The sequence below is a fragment of the Pan paniscus genome, chromosome 18 (assembly GCF_029289425.2).
Source record: "Pan paniscus chromosome 18, NHGRI_mPanPan1-v2.0_pri, whole genome shotgun sequence".
Lineage (NCBI taxonomy): Eukaryota > Metazoa > Chordata > Mammalia > Primates > Hominidae > Pan > Pan paniscus.
This window is the reverse complement of record NC_073267.2, coordinates 34,220,400-34,237,917: the sequence shown is the minus strand read 5'-3', so window position 1 is coordinate 34,237,917 and position 17,518 is coordinate 34,220,400. Positions and strand designations below refer to the sequence as shown.

General features: G+C 48.0%; 1 long non-coding RNA gene across 1 annotated transcript in view; it reads left to right on the top strand.

Annotated features, from left to right (window-relative positions):
- Positions 1–17,518, top strand: part of LOC129394129 (uncharacterized) — a 20,539-nt gene extending 3,021 nt beyond the window's left edge. The window contains exon 2 of the long non-coding RNA XR_008621309.2: positions 858–17,518. This is a non-coding gene — a long non-coding RNA (uncharacterized LOC129394129). The remainder of the gene's footprint in view (positions 1–857) is intronic.

Genomic DNA, 17,518 nt, shown 5'->3' with positions numbered 1-17,518 from the left:
TACAGTCAGCAGTGATCTTGCCACTGCACTCCAGCCCGGGTGACAGAGTGAGATCCTGTATAAAAAAAAAAAAAAAAAAAAGTAGGGTGGGTGCAGTGGCTCACGCCTGTAATCCTAGCACTTTGGGAGGCTGAGGCAGGAGAATCCTTTGAGCCCAGGACTTGAGACCAGCCTGGGCAACATGCCAAGACCTTATCTCTGTTTTTGTTGTTGTTGTTTGTTTGTTTGTTTGTTTGTTTGTTTTGAGATGTAGTCTCGCTCTGTCTCCCAGACTGGAGTGCAGTGGCACGATCTCAGCTCACTGCAGCATCCGCCTCCTGAGTTCAAACAATTCTGCCTCAGCCTCCCAAGTAGCTGAGATTACAGGTGCACACCACCGCGCCCAGCTCATTTTTGTATTTTTAGCAGAGATGGGGTTTCACCATATTGGCCAGGCTGGTCTCGAACTCCTGACCTCGTGATCCTCCCGCCTCGTGATCTTCCTGCCTCGGCCTCCCGAAGTGCTGGGGTTACAGGCATGAGCCACTGTGCCCAGCCTAAGACCTCATCTCTAATTAGATTTTTTAAAAATAATTAAAAATAAATAAATAGAAGTAAAAATAAAGTTTAAAAAAGTGTATTGGGTCTTGGGTGTATGGGTGGTGGGCGTGTATATTCGCTCCAGACTGTGCAGCTGTTGGGGGGCGGGGTGTGTTTCTTAACTTCTACACTATGATCCAAGGAAAATACCAGCTGGGGTGGCTTCCCGTGTTCCACCCACCCTTGGGGGCTTGCTGTCACCTATTGCTTTGGACTGTCTTGGGGGAGGAGTGGGTGGACTGCCCGCCCCACTCAGCCTTCTCCCGCCCCTGTCACAGGTCGTCTCCCACACCTGCTAAGTTGGAGCCAACTACTGGAGAGGTTGTTGATCCTGTCTTGCTCTACCCAGTCCTGAGGCTTGGCAATTTGTCTTGTCCCCTCTACCTGTGGGTCCAGACCTATCCACATGGGAGCCAGACGACCTGGGTTGGAATCCCAGCCCATTCACCCACTGTAATAACTCTAGGAGGCAAGTTATATAACCTTTCTATACCTCAGTTCTCATTTTTTTTTGTTTTTGTTTTTGTTTTTGTTTTTTTGGTTGTTGTTGTTTTTTGAGACAGAGTCTCTCCAGGTCACCAGGCTAGAATGCAGTGGTGTGATTTTGGCTCACCGCAGCCTCCACATCCTGGGTTCAGGTGATTCTCCTGCCTCAGCTTCCCGAGTAGCTGGGATTACAGGTGCCCACCACCAAGCCGGCTAATTTTATATTTTTAGTAGAAATGGGGCTTCTCCATGTTGGTCAGGCTGGTCTCAAACTCCCGACCTCAGGTGATCCACCCGCCTTGGCCTCCCAGAATGCTGGGATTATAGGCATGAGCCACCGTGCCCGGCCCTCACCAAGGCTGGCAGATCACCTGAGGTCCGGGGTTCGAGACCAGCCTGACCAACATGGAGAAACCCCGTCTCTACTAAAAATACAAAATTAGCCGAGCGTGGTGGCACATGCCTGTAATCCCAGCTACTTGAGAGGCTGAGTCAGGAGAATCGCCTGAACCCGGGAGGCGGAAGTTGCAGTGAGCCAAGACTGCGCCATTGTACGCTGGGGGCAACAAGAGCGAAACTCCATCTCAAAAAAAAGAAACAGAAAAATCCAAATAATAATAGCACCATATTCATAGGACTGCTGTAAAGATGAAGTGATATTTGTAAAGCAAACAGAACAGCACCTGGTGTGGAATGTCAGTATGTCAGTGCTTCCTGCTGTTGTATGACGGCGATGATTGTTACTCTGAATCTTTTAGCAGCTCTAATGTCTCTGCTAGAGGGTCCATGTTGCTGCCTATCTGGGGACTTCCTTCTGCTTTCCATCTTCTGGGTCCCACTGTGCACCAGGGCCAGGGCTATCAGCCTTGCCAGCTCACACCCATCTCTTGTGTCTCCACTTGGAGCTGACATACCATATATTTTGCTAATTTATTTACATATTGGGCTAGGCATGGTGGCTCATGCCTGTAATCTCAGCACTTTGGGAGGCTGAGGCAGGAGGATCGCTTGAGCTCAGGAGTTTGAGACTAGTCTGGACAACATAGTGAGACCCCATCTCTACAAAATAAAAAATAAGGCCGGGTGCGGTGGCTCACACCTGTAATCCCAGCACTTTGGGAGGCTGAGGTGGGTGGATCACCTGAGGTCAGGAGTTTGAGACCAGCCTGGCCAACATGGAGAAACCCTGTCTCTACTAAAAATACAAAAATTAGCCGGGTGTGGTGGTGCACGCCTGTAATCCCAGCTACTGGGGAGGCTGAGGCAAGAGAATCGCTTCAACCTGGAAGGCAGAGGTTGCAATGAGCCAAGATCACGCCACTGCACTCCAGCCTGGGAGACAGAGTGAGACTCTGTCTCAAAAAATAAATAAATAAATAATTTAAATAAATAAAATATTAGCTGGGTATGGTGGCACGCACCTGTAGTCCCAGCTACTTGGGAAGCTGGGACAGAAGGATTGCTTGAGGCCAGTAGTTAAAGGCTGCAGTGAGCTATGATTGTGCCAGTGCACTCCATCCTGGGTGACAGAGTAGGGCCCTGTCTCAGAAAAAAATTTTTTAATAAAAAATAAAGGCCAGGCATGGTGGCTTACTTCTGTAATCCAAGCATTTTGGGAGGCTGAGGCGGGCAGATCACCTGACATCAGGAGTTCGAGACCAACCTGGCCAACGTGGTGAAACCCCGTCTATGCTAAATATAAAAATAGGCCGGGCACGGTGGCTCACACCTGTAATCCCAGCACTTTGGGAGGCCGAGGCGGGTGGATCACGAGGTCAGGAGATTGAGACCATCCTGGCTAACACGGTGAAACCCCGTCTCTACTAAAAATACAAAAACATTAGCTGGGCGGGTGGCGGGTGTCTGTAGTCTCAGCTGCTCAGGAGGCTGAGGCAGGAGAATGGTGTGAACCTGGGAGGTGGAGCTTGCAGTGAGCCGAGATCATGCCACTGCACTCCAGCCTGGGCGACTGTGCAAGACTCTGTCTCAAAAAAAAAAAAAAAAAAAAAAAAAATTGGCCGGGCGTGGTGGCTCACACCTATAATTTTAGCACTTTGGGAGGGCAAGGCGAGTGGATCGCCTGAGCTCAGGAGTTTAAGACCAGCCTGGGCATCACAGTGCAACCCCATCTCTACTAAAATATAAAAAATTAGCCAGATGTGGTGGTGTGTACCTGTAATCCCAGCTACTCTGGAGTCTGAGGCAGGCGAATCACTTGAACCCGGGAGGTGGAGGTTGCAGTGAGCTGAGATCGTGCCATTGCTCTCCTGCCTGGGCAACAGAACGAGACTCCATCTCAAAAAAAAAAAAAAAAAAATTTACGTATTGTCTGATCACTGCTCCCCCGTCAACTAGAATGTAAGCTCCACAGGACAAGGGTTTTCACCTGCCTTACCCCCAGCTGTGCCCCCAGCACCTACAACAGTGCCTGGTACACAGTAGCCACTTGACAAATACTCACGAATGAATGAAATTATTTCTTATTCAATATTTATAAAGCACTTTATGTGCCAGACACTAACATAAGCACTTTATTAACTCATTTAATCTCATAACAGTTTTATGAGGGAGGTACTATTACTGTTCTCATTTTATAAAGGAAGGAGTGGAGGCACAGAGAAATTGAGGAACTTGCCTGAGGTTACACAGCCAGTAAAGGATACAGCCGGAATTTTAACCCAGATGCTGGAGCTCCACAGTTTGTATTTTTTCGTTGTTATTGATGTTGAGACAGGGTCTTGCTTTGTCACCCAGCCTGGAGTTCAATGGTGCAATCATGCCTCACTGAAGACTTGAATTCGTGGGCTCAAGGGATCCTCTCACCTCGGCTTACTGAGAGTAACTGGGACCGTAGACGAGTGCCACTATGTCTGGCTAATTATTTTATTTTATTTTTTTGTACAAATGGGGTCTCATTATGTTGTCCAGGCTGGTTTCAAACTCCTGGTCTCAAGCAGTCCTCCCACCTGGGCTTCCCAAAGTGCTGGGATTACAGGCGTGAGCCACCGCTCCCGGCCCATACTGTTTGTACTCCTAACCACTGCACTGTGATCCCAGGGAAATACCAGTTCGGGTGGCCGTGTTCCACCTACCCTTGGGTACCTGCTGCCACCTATTGATATCCTGCTTTGGACTGTCTGGGGGAGGAGGGGCAGATGACTTATACCCACTGAGCCTCCCCCTGTCCCCGTCTCAGGTCTCTGCCACACCGCTGGGTTAGGGCTGATTGCCAGCGAGGTTATTGTTCCTCCCCTTCTCCCTGTGAGCTGTGTCCCAAGCAGCCAAAGATATCCACACAGGACTCAAGTAAGGGCTGCAGTTAACCCTACAGACATCTCTGAGGCTGTTTCTGTGCCAAGCCCTAAGGGCCATGGAGACGATACACCCCCATAGCTCTCTCCCCATGGGCATGTTTTGGGCTTAAACTTGACCACTCCCTAGAGTTTCATCTGAGACCCTCTCTTCCTCAAACTATTTACATACTCTTGTGGCTTTGAATAACCGTATGCTGGCCTGCAAGTCCCTATCTCCAGCCCCAAATTTCTCCTAACTCCAGACCCTTGAATCCACTTGCCTCCTGGAGGTCCCACAGATATTTTAAGCTGAAAGTGTCCCAAACAGGAAGCATTGCCTCCCGCTGAGAACCTCCTGAGCCAGCCACTCTTCCTCCTGTTTCCCATCCACGTGGATGACACTGTCATAATTTTACAATTGGGTCACTCATGTCATAATTTTGGCCCTGAACTTTATTCCTTTTTTTTTTTTTTTTGAGACAGAGTTTTGCTGTTGTTGCCCAGGCTGGAGTGCAGTGGCTCGATCTCGGCTCACTGCAACCTCCACCTCCCGGGTTCAAGCAATTTTCCTGCCTCAGCCTCCCGAGTAGCTGGGATTACAGGCATGCGCCACCACACCTGGCTAATTTTGTATTTTTTAGTAGAGACGGGGTTTCTCCATGTTGGTCAGGCTGGTCTCGAACTCCCTACCTCAGGTGATCTGCCCACCTCGGCTTCCCACACTGCTGGGATTACAGGCATGAGCCACCGCACCCGGCCCTATTCCTTTTTGTCGTTGTTGTTGTTGAGATGGAGTTTCACTCTTGTTGCCCAGGCTGGAGTGCAATGGTGCACTCTTGCCTCACTGCAACTTCTGCCTTCCAGGTTCAAGAAATTCTCCTGCCTCAGCCTCCCGAGTAGCTGGGAACACAGGCACAGGCACACCCCACCACTCCCGGCTAATTTTTGTATTTTTAATAGAGACAGTGTTCCACTACGTTGCCAAGGCTGGTCTCAAACTCCTGGCCTCAGATGATCTGCCCACCTTGGCCTCCCAAAGTGCTGGAATTACAGGCGTCAGCCACCGCACCCGGCCTGCCCTGAACTTTATTGTAAAGGTGATGGATCATACAATTTGTTTGGATAAACTATATTAAAATGGTAGAAGAGGCTGGGCACGGCGGCTTATGCCTGTAATCCCAACACTTTGGGAGGCCGAGGTGGGTGGATCATTTGAGGTCAGAAGTTCGAGACCAGCTTGGCCAACATAGTGAAACCCCGCCTCTACTAAAAGGAGTAGTACTCCTCTACTAAGTGGAGTGCACTGACACAAAAATTAGCCGGGCATGGTGGCACACCCCTGTAGTCCCAGCTACTCAGGAGACTGATGCAGGAGAATTGCTTGAACCCAGGAGATGGAGGTTGCAGTGAGCCAAGATTGCACCACTGTACCCCAGCCTAGGCGACAGAGCGAGACTCTGTCTCAAAAAAAAAAAAAAATTAAATAAAATGCTAGAAGAAAATATGGTCAAAATCTTTTATAACTTCTGGAGTGAGGAAGGCCCTTCCAACTCCAACTCAGAATACAGAAACTGTAAAAGAAGAGAGTAATACCTTTGTCTACATACAACAATTCTGCATGGCAAAAAACATCATAAGTAAAATCAAAAGACAACTGTTCGGGCACAGTGGCTCATGCATGTAGTCCCAGCACTTTGAGAGGTCGAGGTGGGAAGATCACTTGAGGCCAGGAGTTGGAGACCAGCCTAAGCAACATGTTGAAACTCCATCTGTACTAAAAATACAAAAACTAGCTGGGTGTGGTAGTGAACACCTGTAACCCCAGCTACTCGGGATGCTGAGGCACAAGAATCGCTTGAACTGGGGAGGCAGAGGCTGTAGGGAGCTGAGATCATGCCACTGCACTCCAGCCTGGGCAACAGAGCAAGACCCCCTGTCTCGGGAAAAAAAAAAAACCTGGGAAAAATATTTGCAGCTATTATTGCATACAACGGTCTAATCTCCCTACTGTTTTAAGAGCTCTCATATATTGATAAGAAAGACCGGTAGTTCAACAAAAAATGGGCAAAGAACATGACAGTTCACAAAAACAATAAGGCCTTAGACACATATACAGATGTAAGTTTGGCAAAACACTCTTTTGGCAAGATTATGGGGAGATGGGTCCTTTCACCCATTGTTGGTGGGAATGGAAAATGATACAAGCCAGAAAATGTTTATCAAAATTACAAATGTATTTACATTTTGTTTTATTGTTGTTGTTTTGAGCAGGGTCTCACTCTTTAACACAGGCGGGAGTACAGTGGCACAATCGCAGCTCACTGCAACCTTGATCTCCCGGGCTTAGGTAATCCTCTTGCCTCAACCTCCTAAGTAGCTGGGACCACAAGCACACACCACCACACCCAGCTAATTTTAAAAATTATTTGTAGAGACAGGGTCTCGCTATGTTGTCCAGGCTGGTCTCAAACTCAAGCGATCCCCTTGCCTCAGCCTCCTAAAGTGCTGGGATGACAGGCATGGGCCACTTCACCCAGCTGCATTTATACTTTGTTTTTTGGTTTTTTTTTTTGAAACAGAATTTCACTCTTGTTGCCCAGGCTGGAGTGCAATGGTGCAGTCTCGGCTCACCGCAACCTCTGCCTCCCGGGGTCAAGTGATTCTCCTGCCTCAGCTTCCTGAGTAGCTGGGATTACAGCCATGAGCCACCACGCCTGGCTAATTTTGGATTTTTAGTAGAGACGAGGTTTCTCCATGTTGGTCAGGCTGGTCTTGAACTCTTTATCTCAGGTGATCTGCCCGCCTCGACCTCCCAAAGTGCGGGATTACAGGCATGAGCCACCGCGCCCAGCAAGCATTTACACTTTGAACCAGTCATCTTACTTCTGAAAATCTATCTGAAAGAGATTTCTGTTTTATCAGTTAGCTACTCTTGGGTAAAAAACCACTCCCAAACCTTGAGTTTTCTTACCGAGGTAAACAACAATGTATTGTTTCTCCAGATTCTGAGAGGAGCTGGGTGGCTTGTATTATATAAGTGACTGCAGTCAGCTGGCACCGCGGCTGGGGCTGGATGGCCCAAGATGGACTCACTCACCTGTTGTCTGCTATCTTAGCTCTGATGACTAGGTTGGCGGGAACAGTTGAGCCACTCCCAGCATGTTACATTTCATCCTGGGTTTCTTCTTAGCGTAATGGCCTTAGACTTCCAGGAAAGTGAAAGTGGAAACAGTAACAAAATCTTGAGGCCTTGCTCAGAATTTGCACATGACTTCTACCACATTCTGTTAGCCAAAGCAAGTCTCAAGTCCACACCAACTTCAAAGGTTGGGGAAATAGAATTTTAATTCAACACGTCTGCGCATGTATGAAATGACCCATCCATCCAATGTAATTCACCCAGTATTTGCAATAATCATAACTTGTCCATCAGCAGGTACAGAGCTGTCAAAAAGAATTAGAAGCTTTATTTTGCATAGATATGAAATATTTGTTCATTGAATATCAAAGTGTAGAATAAGTGTATCATGCTTACTGTTATGTAAGAAAAAAATTGTGTGTGTGTGTGTGTGTTTGCTTGTATCTATGTCAGAGGCATTTGAACCAGAGCAACTCCATCTTGAATAGGAACTGGGTAAAATGAGGCTGAGACCTACTGGGCTGCATCCCAGACAGTTAAGGTGTTCTAAGTCACAGGATAAGATAGGTGATCAGCACAAGATATAGGTCATAAAGACCTTGTTGATAAAGCAGTTTGCAGTAAAGAAGCCAGCTAAAACCCACCAAAACTGAGATGGCAATGAGAGTGACCTCTGGGCGTCCTCACTGCAGCACTCCCACCAAGGTCATGACAGTTTACAAATGCCATGGCAATGTCAGGAAGTTACCCTATATGGTCTAAAAAGAGGAGGCATGAATAATCCACCCCTTTTTTAGCATATAATCAAAAAATAACCAGTCCAGCACAGTGGCTCGTGCCTGTAATCCCAGCACTTTGGTAGGCCGAGGCGGGCAGATCACCTGAGGTCAGGAGTTCGAGACCAGCCTGGCCAATGGTGAAACCCCGTCTCTACGAAAAATACAAAAATTAGCTGGGCATGGTGACAGGCGCCTGTAATCCCAGCTACTTGGGAGGCTGAGGCAGGAGAATCGTGTGAACGTGGGATGCAGAGGCTGCAGTGAGCCGAGATTGTGCCACTGCATCCAGCCTGGGCGACAAGAGTGAAACTCCGTCTCAAAAAATAAAAAAAATAATAATAATAACCATAAAAATGGGCAACCAGCAGCCCTTGGGGCCACTCTGTCTATGGAGTAGCCATTCTTTAATCCTTTACTTTTCTAATAAACTTGCTTTCACTTTACTCTATCAACTCACCCTGAATTCTTTCTTGAGCAAGGTCCAAGAACCCCCTCTTGAGGTCTGGATCCAGACCCCTTTCTGGTAACATCTGCATAAAGAAATTCTGGAAGGTTTATAAGAAACTAATAAAAGTGGTTCCGTAGGTGTGGTTCATGGGAACAAAGTGGCTAGTAGAGCTGTTAGAGTAAGAATTTCACTGAACCCTTTTGGTAATATTTAGATTTTTGTACTATGTGAAAGTACTACCTATTTGAAAAAATATATTAAATAAATAATGGTAAAGAAAGAATGTTGGTCGGGCGCGGAGGCTCATGCCTGTAATTCCAGCACTTTGGGAGGCCGAGGTGGGCAGATCACAAGGTCAGGAGTTCGAGACCAGCCTAACCAACATAGGGAAACCCTATCTCTACTAAAAAAATAGAAAAATTAGCTGGGCGTGGTGGCGGGCGCTTGTAATCCCAGCTACTCAGGAGGCTGAGGCAGGAGAATTGCTTGAAGCCAGGAGGCAGAGGTTGTGGTGAGCTGAGATCGCGCCACTGCACTCTGGAGTGCACTCTGGGCGACAGAGCGAGACTCCTTCTCCAAAAAAAAAGAAAGAAAGAAAAGAAAAGAAAAAAGAAAGAATGTTAAAAGGTAATATATCAAAGAATGGTACCTTTGAGTAATTTTAAACCAATTTTAACTATGTCTTAGTTAGTTTGGGCTGCTTTAACAAAATACCATAGATGGGGTGGCTTAACCAACTGACATTTATTTCTCACAGTTCCAAAGGCTGGAAAGTCCAAGATTCTGCGAGCAGATTCTGTTCACAGTGAGGGCTCACTTCCTAGTTTGCAGACAGCCACCTTCTTGTATTATTACATGGCAGAGAGAGAGAAAGCTCTGGTGTCTGGTGTCTCTTCCTTTTTTTTTTTTTTTTTTTTTTTTTTTGAGATGGGGGTCTCAAAAAAAGCCCAGGCTGGAGTGCAATGGCACAATCTCGGCTCACTGCAACCTCCGGGGTTCAAGCAATCCTCCCACCTCAGCCTCCTGAGTAGCTGGTACTACAGGTGCATGCACCATGCCCAGCTAGTTTTCTTATATTTTTGGTAGAGAAGGGTTTTGCCATGTTGCCCAGCCTGTTCTTGAACTTCTGAGCTCAAGTGATCCACCCGCCTTGGCCTCCCAAATTCCTGTGATTACAGGCATGAGCCACCATGCCTGGCCTTCTTCCTTTTTAAATAATGGCACGAGTCCCATCATCCTCATGATCCTCCACCCTTGGGATCTCATCTAAACCTAGTTACCTTTCAAAGGCCTCACCTCCTACTCCCATCACATTGGAGATTAGAGATTCAGCATATGAGGCTGGGCACAGTGGCTCATGCCTGTAATTCCAGCACTTTGGAAGGCTGAGGCGGGTGGATCACTTGAGGTCAGGAGTTCAAGACCAGCCTGGCCAACGTGATGAAACCCCATCTCTACTAAAAATACACAAAAAAATTAGCTGGGTATGGTAGTGTGTGCCTGCAATCCCAGCCACTCGAGAGGCACTCAGGTGATCTGCCCGCCTCGGCCTCCCAAAGTGCTGGGATTATAGGTGTGAGCCACCGCACCTGGCCCCCATTTGACTAGTCTCTGCCTCCCCGTGCCACCTGGCACAGGACCTATTACACCTGTTGTGCTCAGGAACAAAAGAATGAATACCCATTTGACCTATCCATCCATTAACCAGTAAATCTTTATTCAGGCCCCACTCTTTGTACCAGGACGATGCTCTGATGCTAGATAGAGACACAGTGGTGAGCAAAGCAAGTGTTCATCTGGGCAGGGCGCAGTGGCTCACATCTGTAATTCTAGTGCCTTGGGAGGCCAAGGCGGGAGAATGGCTTGAGGCCAGGAGTTTGAGACCAGCTTGGGCAGCATAATGTCTCTACAAAAAATTTTAAAATTACTCGGCATGGTGGCATGTTCCTGTAGTCTCAGCTACTCAGGGGGCTGAGGTGGGAGGATCACTTGAGCCCACGAGCGCAAGGCTGCAGAGCAGAGAGTCCTGATTGTGCCACTGAACTCCAGCCTGGGCGACAAAGTGAGATCCTGTTTCAAAAAAGGACTTCTCTAAAGTCTTTCAATAAAATTTAATTCTTTTCTCTCATAAAGGACATTAACATATGTTTTAAAGATTTATTCTTAAACGCTATAGTTTTTTGTTTTGTTTTGTTTTGAGATGGGGTCTTGCTCTATCGCCCAGGCTGGACGGCAGTGTCATGATCTCGGCTCACTGCAACCTCCGACTCCTGGGTTCAAACAATTCTCCTGCTTCAGCCTCCCGAGTAGCTGGGACTACAGGCATGTGCCACCACACCCGGGTCATTTTTTATATTTTTAGTAGAGATGGAGTTTCACTGTGTTAGCCAGGATGGTCTCGATCTCCTGACCTGGTGATCCGCCCGCCTTGGCCTCCCAAAGTCCTGGGATTATAGGTGTGAGCCACCGTGCCCAGCGATTTTTTTTTAACTAATTAAATTTTTTCCTTAGAGACAGGGTCTTGCTATGTTCCCCAGGCTTGTCTTGAAATTCTGGCCTCAAGTGATCCTCCTAACTCAGCCTCCTAAAGTTCTGGGATTACAGGTGTGAGCCACTGCACCCTGCCAGGTACTATAGATTTCTATAAATGGCATTTTTACATTTCCTAGTAGTTTGCTGGTAAGATTTATAAAGGCAATGTATTTCAAGATCTTTCACTTTTTTTTTTGAGATGGAGTCTCGCTTGTTGCCCAGGCTGGAGTGCAGTGGCATAATCTCAGCTCACTGCAACCTCTGCCTCCGGGTTCAAGTGATTCTCCTGCCTCGGCCTCCTGAGTAGCTAAGATTACAGGTTCGCACCATCATGCCTGGCTAATTTTTGTATTTTTAGTAGAGACAGGATTACACCATGCTGATCAGGTTGGTCTCGAACTCCTGACCATGTGATCTGCCCACCTCGGCCTCCCAAAGTGCTGAGATTACAGGCATGAGCCACCACGCCCAGCCAAGATCTTTCTCTTATTCCATCAAACTTACTCCACATACAGTAACAGCAAGAGACCCAGGAGTGATCTAGGACCCTCCTCCCTCCTTCATCACCTGTTCCAATCTGCAATCGTGTCTGACAAATTTCCCCCCATGACACACCTGTGTAATGGATGTTCCATCCCCACCTTTAGGCCTCGGTGCAGGCCTCATTATTTTTGGCCTGGGTGGTTCCTAACTGATCTCCCTATCAACCTTCACAGAGCCAGAGCTACTGCCAACTTGACTGCACCTTGGTGGAAATTAGTTAAAGGCATTCTTTCCTCATGACACTGTACCTCCACCTGTCAGATAATTGTTATAATAAATATTCAAATACATGATGTCTGGGATGTGAGCAGTGCTTCTGGGGCGTACTGCTTCACGTAGTGCACTCTGGCACAGCCATCTGTGGTGGTCCCGCACACGGCCACCAGCAGGATCTTTGCAAAATGAAAGTTTGATCATGGTATTCTGTTAGGGGTTCAATGTTTGTGCTCCACCCCAGCTGCATTCACATTTTTGTGTGTGTGTTTTCTTGAGATAGAGTCTTGCTCTGTCACCCAGGCTGGAGTGCAGTGATGTGATCTTGGCTCACTGCAATCTCCGCCTCCCGGGCTCAAGTGATCCTCCCACCTCAGCCTCCCGGAGTTCGAGATCAGCCTGGCCAACATGGTAAAACCCTGTTTCTACTAAAAATACAAAAATTGGCTGAGCGCGGTGGCTTACACCTGTAATCCCAACAATTTGGGAGGCTGAGGCGAGCAGATCACCTGAGGTCGGGAGTTGGAGACCAGCCTGACCAACACAGAGAAACCCTGTCTCTACTAAAAATACAAAATTAGCCGGGTGTGGTGGCACATGCCTATAATCCCAACTACTCGGGAGGCTGAGGCAGGAGAATTGCTTGAACCCGGGAGGCGGAGGTTGCAGTGAACCGAGATCGCGCCACTGCACTCCAGCCTGGGCAACAAGAGCGAAACTCCGTCTCAAAAAATAAAATAAAATAAAATAAATAATAAAAATTAGCCAGGCATGGTGGTGCATGCCTGTAATACCAGCTACTCAGGAGGCTGAGGCAGGAGAATCACTTGAACCTGGGAACCAGAGGTTGCAGTGAGCCAAGATCACGCCACTGCACTCCAGCCTGGGTGACAGAGCCAGACTCCATCTCAAAAAAAAAAAAGAAAAAAAAATTAGCACTTTGGGAGCCCGAGGCGGGTGGATCACGAGGTCAGGAGCTCGAGACCACGGTGAAACCCCGTCTCTACTAAAAATACAAAAAAAATTAGCCGGGCGCGGTGACAGGCGCCTGTAGTCCCAGCTACTCAGGAGGCTGAGGCAGGAGAATGGCGTGAACCCGGGAGGCAGAGCTTGCAGTGAGCCGAGATCGCGCCACTGCACTCCAGCCTGGGCGACAGAGCAAGACTCCGTCTCAAAAAAAAAAAAAAAAAAAAAAGTTAGCCAGGCGTGGTGGCGCATGCCTGTAATAATCCCAGCTATTGGGGAGGCTGAGGCAAGAGAATCGCTTGAACCCAGGAGGCGGAGATTGCAGTGAGCCGAGATTGCGACATTGCACTCCAGCCTGGGCAAGAGGAGCGAAACTCTGTCTCAAAAAATAAAATAAAATAAAATAAAATAAATAAAATAAGATAAAATAAATAATAAAAATTAGCCAGGCATGGTGGTGCGTTCCTGTAGTCCCAGCTACTCAGGAGGCTGAGGCAGGAGAATCGCTTGAACCTGGGAGGCAGAGGTTGCAGTGAGCCAAGATCATGCCACTGCACTCCAGCCTGGGCGACAGAGCCAGACTCCATCTCAAAAAAAAGAAAAAAAAAATTAGCCAGGCATGGTGGTGCGTGCCTGTAATCCCAGCTACTGGGGAGGCTGAGGCAAGAGAATCACTTGAACCCAGGAGGTGGAGTTGCAGTGAACCAAGATGGCGCCACTGCACTCCAGCCTGGGTGATGGAGTGAGACACTGTCTTGAAAAAAATAAAAAATAATAGGCTTTTGAGACAGAAACTACCACCCCATCTTGAAAATCAGTTATTCTTTTTTGCTTTTATTTTTCCCCTCCTTTCCTTTTATGCTGGGTTTTTAATAATGCTTAACTAGTGCTTGGCATAAAGAACTCCAGGAAGTGGCCTTGAAAAACTAAGCAGGGAATCAAGGTTGCAGCATGTCCAGCCCTGGGAAGAATGCTGAGTGCCTCCTGTATTCCTGTTGCACCCGAACCAGTGCCAGCCAGACCACCAGATGGCCCACTGCTCAAGACTGTCAACGAGACCAGACACACTGACCCACCTCGAGTCAACCTGTGCATAGCTTCCATATATCCCCTCTCATAACCACCCCCTCTCATAACCAACCCCCACCGGCTGGGCGTGGTGGTTCATGCCTGTAATCCAGCACTTTGAGAGGCCAAGGTGGGGGGCTGCTGGTTGTAGGGGCGTCACTTGAGCTCAGGAGTTTCAGGCCAGCCTAGGGAACATAGCAAGACCCCATCTCTACAAAAAAAATCAAAAAGTGAGCCAGGTTGGTGGCACGTGCCTGTAGTTCCAGCTATTTCGGAGGCTGACATGGGAGGATCGCTTGAGCCTGGGAGATCAAGGCTGCAGTGAACTATAACTGTGCCACTGTACTCCAGCCTGGATAACAGAGAGAGAGCTTGTCTCAAATAATAAATATATAAAACCCAGCCAGCCTGAAAATTTTGAGATGAGACTTTCAGACATTAGTCTGCCATCTCCTCGGTTTGCTGGCTCTCCGAATAAACCTGCTTTCCTCCTACCAACTCTTTTTTTTTTTTTTTTTTTTTTTGAGACAGAGTCTCATTCTGTCGCCCAGGCTGGAGTGCAGTGGCATGATCTCGGCTCACTGCAACCTCCACCTCCCGGATTCAAGCGATTCTCTTGCCTCAGCACCCCCGAGTAGCTGGAATTACAGACGTGAGCCACCATGCCCATCTAATTTTTGTATTTTTAGTAGAGACAGGGTTTCGCCATGTTGGCCAGGCTGGTCTTGAACTCCTGACCTCAGGTGATCCACCCATCCTGGCTTCCTAAAGTGCTGGAATTACAGGCATGAGCCACCGTGCTCGGCCCCCAACTCTCGTCTCGTGTTTAGCATTTGGGCAGTGAGCAGCTGAGCCTGGATTTGGCTATGCTTTCCCTCTAGCGTCAGGAGGGCCAAGAAAGACACCGTAGTTGAACTTTGATAGAAGAGCAGGAGGTGGGCTTGGGGATGTTAGAGGGAAGGGAGTTCCAGGGGACAAGAATGACACGAGGAAAGGCATGGAGATATGAAAATGCAGGGAATAACGGGATAGGAGTAGAAGGTGCGTGAGAATAGGTGGCATGCCCTAAAGTGGAAAGCCAGGTTAGGAAATTGGGGCTTTACCCCATAAGCAATGGGAAACCAGGGAAATTTTCTGATCAGGGGCTGGCCTGGTTATATCAATGCTTTAAAAATTTGGCCAGGCACAGTGGCTCACACCTGTAATCCCAGCACTTTTGGGAGGCCAAGGCGGGTGGATTGCTTGAGGTCAGGAGTTCAAGACCAGTGTGGGCAACATGGTGAAACCCTGTCTCTACAAAAAATACAAAAAAATTAGATGGGTGAGATGGCACATGCTTGTGGTCCCAGCTACTCGGGAGGCTGAAGTGGGAGGATCGCTTGAACCTGGGAGGTGGAGGTTGCAGTGAGTGGAGATTGTGCCACTGCACTCCAGCCTGGGTGACAGAGCAAGGCGCCGTCTCAAAAAAAAAAAAAAAAAAAAGGGTGCGGGGCACTGGGTAGGAGACTGCATAGGAAGTTCCTTCATGATTCAGATGACTCACTTTGGGTAGCCCATAAGTGATCATGAATGTAATGAGCTTGAAATCACTGATCAGTGAGAGGAATTGCCATATGTGTGTGCCTGTGTCCATCTTTAGAGCTGCAGACAGATTTGAGTGGTGCGCCATTCACTCATTCATTCCTATAACACATAATTACTGAGCGCCTACCATGTGCCAGGTGCCGTGGAGCCACTGGAGAACCAGCAGTGAACACACAACAGACAAAACTCCCTGCCTTCACAGTTTGCTTTGTTCTTTATGCCTGGGTAAAACGGGTGCAGGAATATGCCATTTATTCATTCTGATTTTTTTGTTTGTTTGTTTTTGAGACAGAGTCTTGCTCTGTCTCCCAGGCTGGAGTGCAGTGGCACGATCTTGGTTCACTCCAACCTCCGCCTCCCAGATTCAACCATACTTGTTGCCTCAGCCTCCAGAGTAGCTGGGATTACAGGTACATGCTACCACACCTGGCTAATTTTTATATTTTTATTTTTTATTTTTATGTATTTATTTATGTATTTTTGAGATGGAGTTTCGCTCTTATTGCCCAGGCTGGGGTGTAATGGCATGATCTCGGCTTACTGCAACCTCCGCCTCCCAGGTTCAAGCAATTCTCCTGCCTCAGCCTCCCTAGTGCCTGGGATTACAGGCATGTGCCACTACGCCCGGCTAATTTCATATATTTAGTAGAGACAGGGTTTCTCCACGTTGGTCAGGCTGGTCTCGAACTCCCCACCTCAGGTGATCCACCTGCCTCAGCCTCCCAAAGTGCTGGGATTACAGGCATGAGCCACTGCGCCCGGCAGGTCACATTTGTTTTGGGGGCAATCACATTAAGGACTGGGGAGGAAGACATATGTAAAGGAAAGGGGCTTTGTTCAAGTGGGAAGACCAGAGAGAGAAGGCTGTGCTGACGGCCCAAGTGAAAGACAGTGAGGGCCTAGACTGACCTGAGGTGGTGGGGACAGGAGAGGGCCTGGAGACGGCTCTGGGTGTCACAGTTGAGAGAGGAGCTATAAGAGCATGCTTTTACAAGAATGGGTTGTGAGCCAGGTGCAGTGGTGTGCCCCTGTAGTCCCAGCCACTCAGGAGGATGAGGTAGGAAGACTGAGCCCAGGAGTTTGAGTCCAGGCTGGGCAACAGAGTAAGACCCCATCTCTTAAAAAAGAAGAAGAAGAAGGAGGAGAAGGAAAAAAGAAAGAAGAAAGAGAAGGAAGAAGAAGAAGAGGAAGAAGAAGAAGAAGAAGAGGAAGAAGAAGAAGAAGAAAGAAGAAAAGAAGAATGGGCTTTGCAATCAAAAGATACAAACAAGGTCAGACACAGTGGCTTATGCCTATAATACCAGCACTTGGGAAGCCGAGGTGAGAGCCCAGGAGGCTAGGACCAACCTCGTCTCTGCAAAAAAAAAAAAAGAAAAAAAAGAAAAAAAGAAAGTTAAATTAGGGCCAGGCACAGTGGCTCACACCTGCAGTCCCAGCACTTTGGGAAGCCAAGGCGGGTGGATCATTTGAGGTCAGAGTTCCAGACCAGCCTGGCCAACATGGCGAAACCCTGTCTCTACTAAAAATACAAAAATTAGCCAGGCATGGTGGCAGGCACCTGTAATCACAGCTACTTGGGAGGTTGAGGCAGGAGAATCACTTGAACCCAGGAGGCGGAGATTGCAGTGAGCCAAGATCACGCCATTGCACTCCAGCCTGGGTGACAGAGCGAGACTCTCTCTCAAAAAAAGAAAGAAAGAAAGAAAGAAAATTAGCTGGACACAGTGGTGTACACCTGTAGTCCCAGCTACTCAGGAGGCTGAGATGGGAGGATCGCTTGAGCCCAGGAGGTCAAGGCTGCTGTGAGGTGTGATTGCACCACTGCACTCCAGCCTGGGGAACAGAGTGAGACCCTGTCTCTGGAAAAAAAAAAAAAAAAAGCAAACAA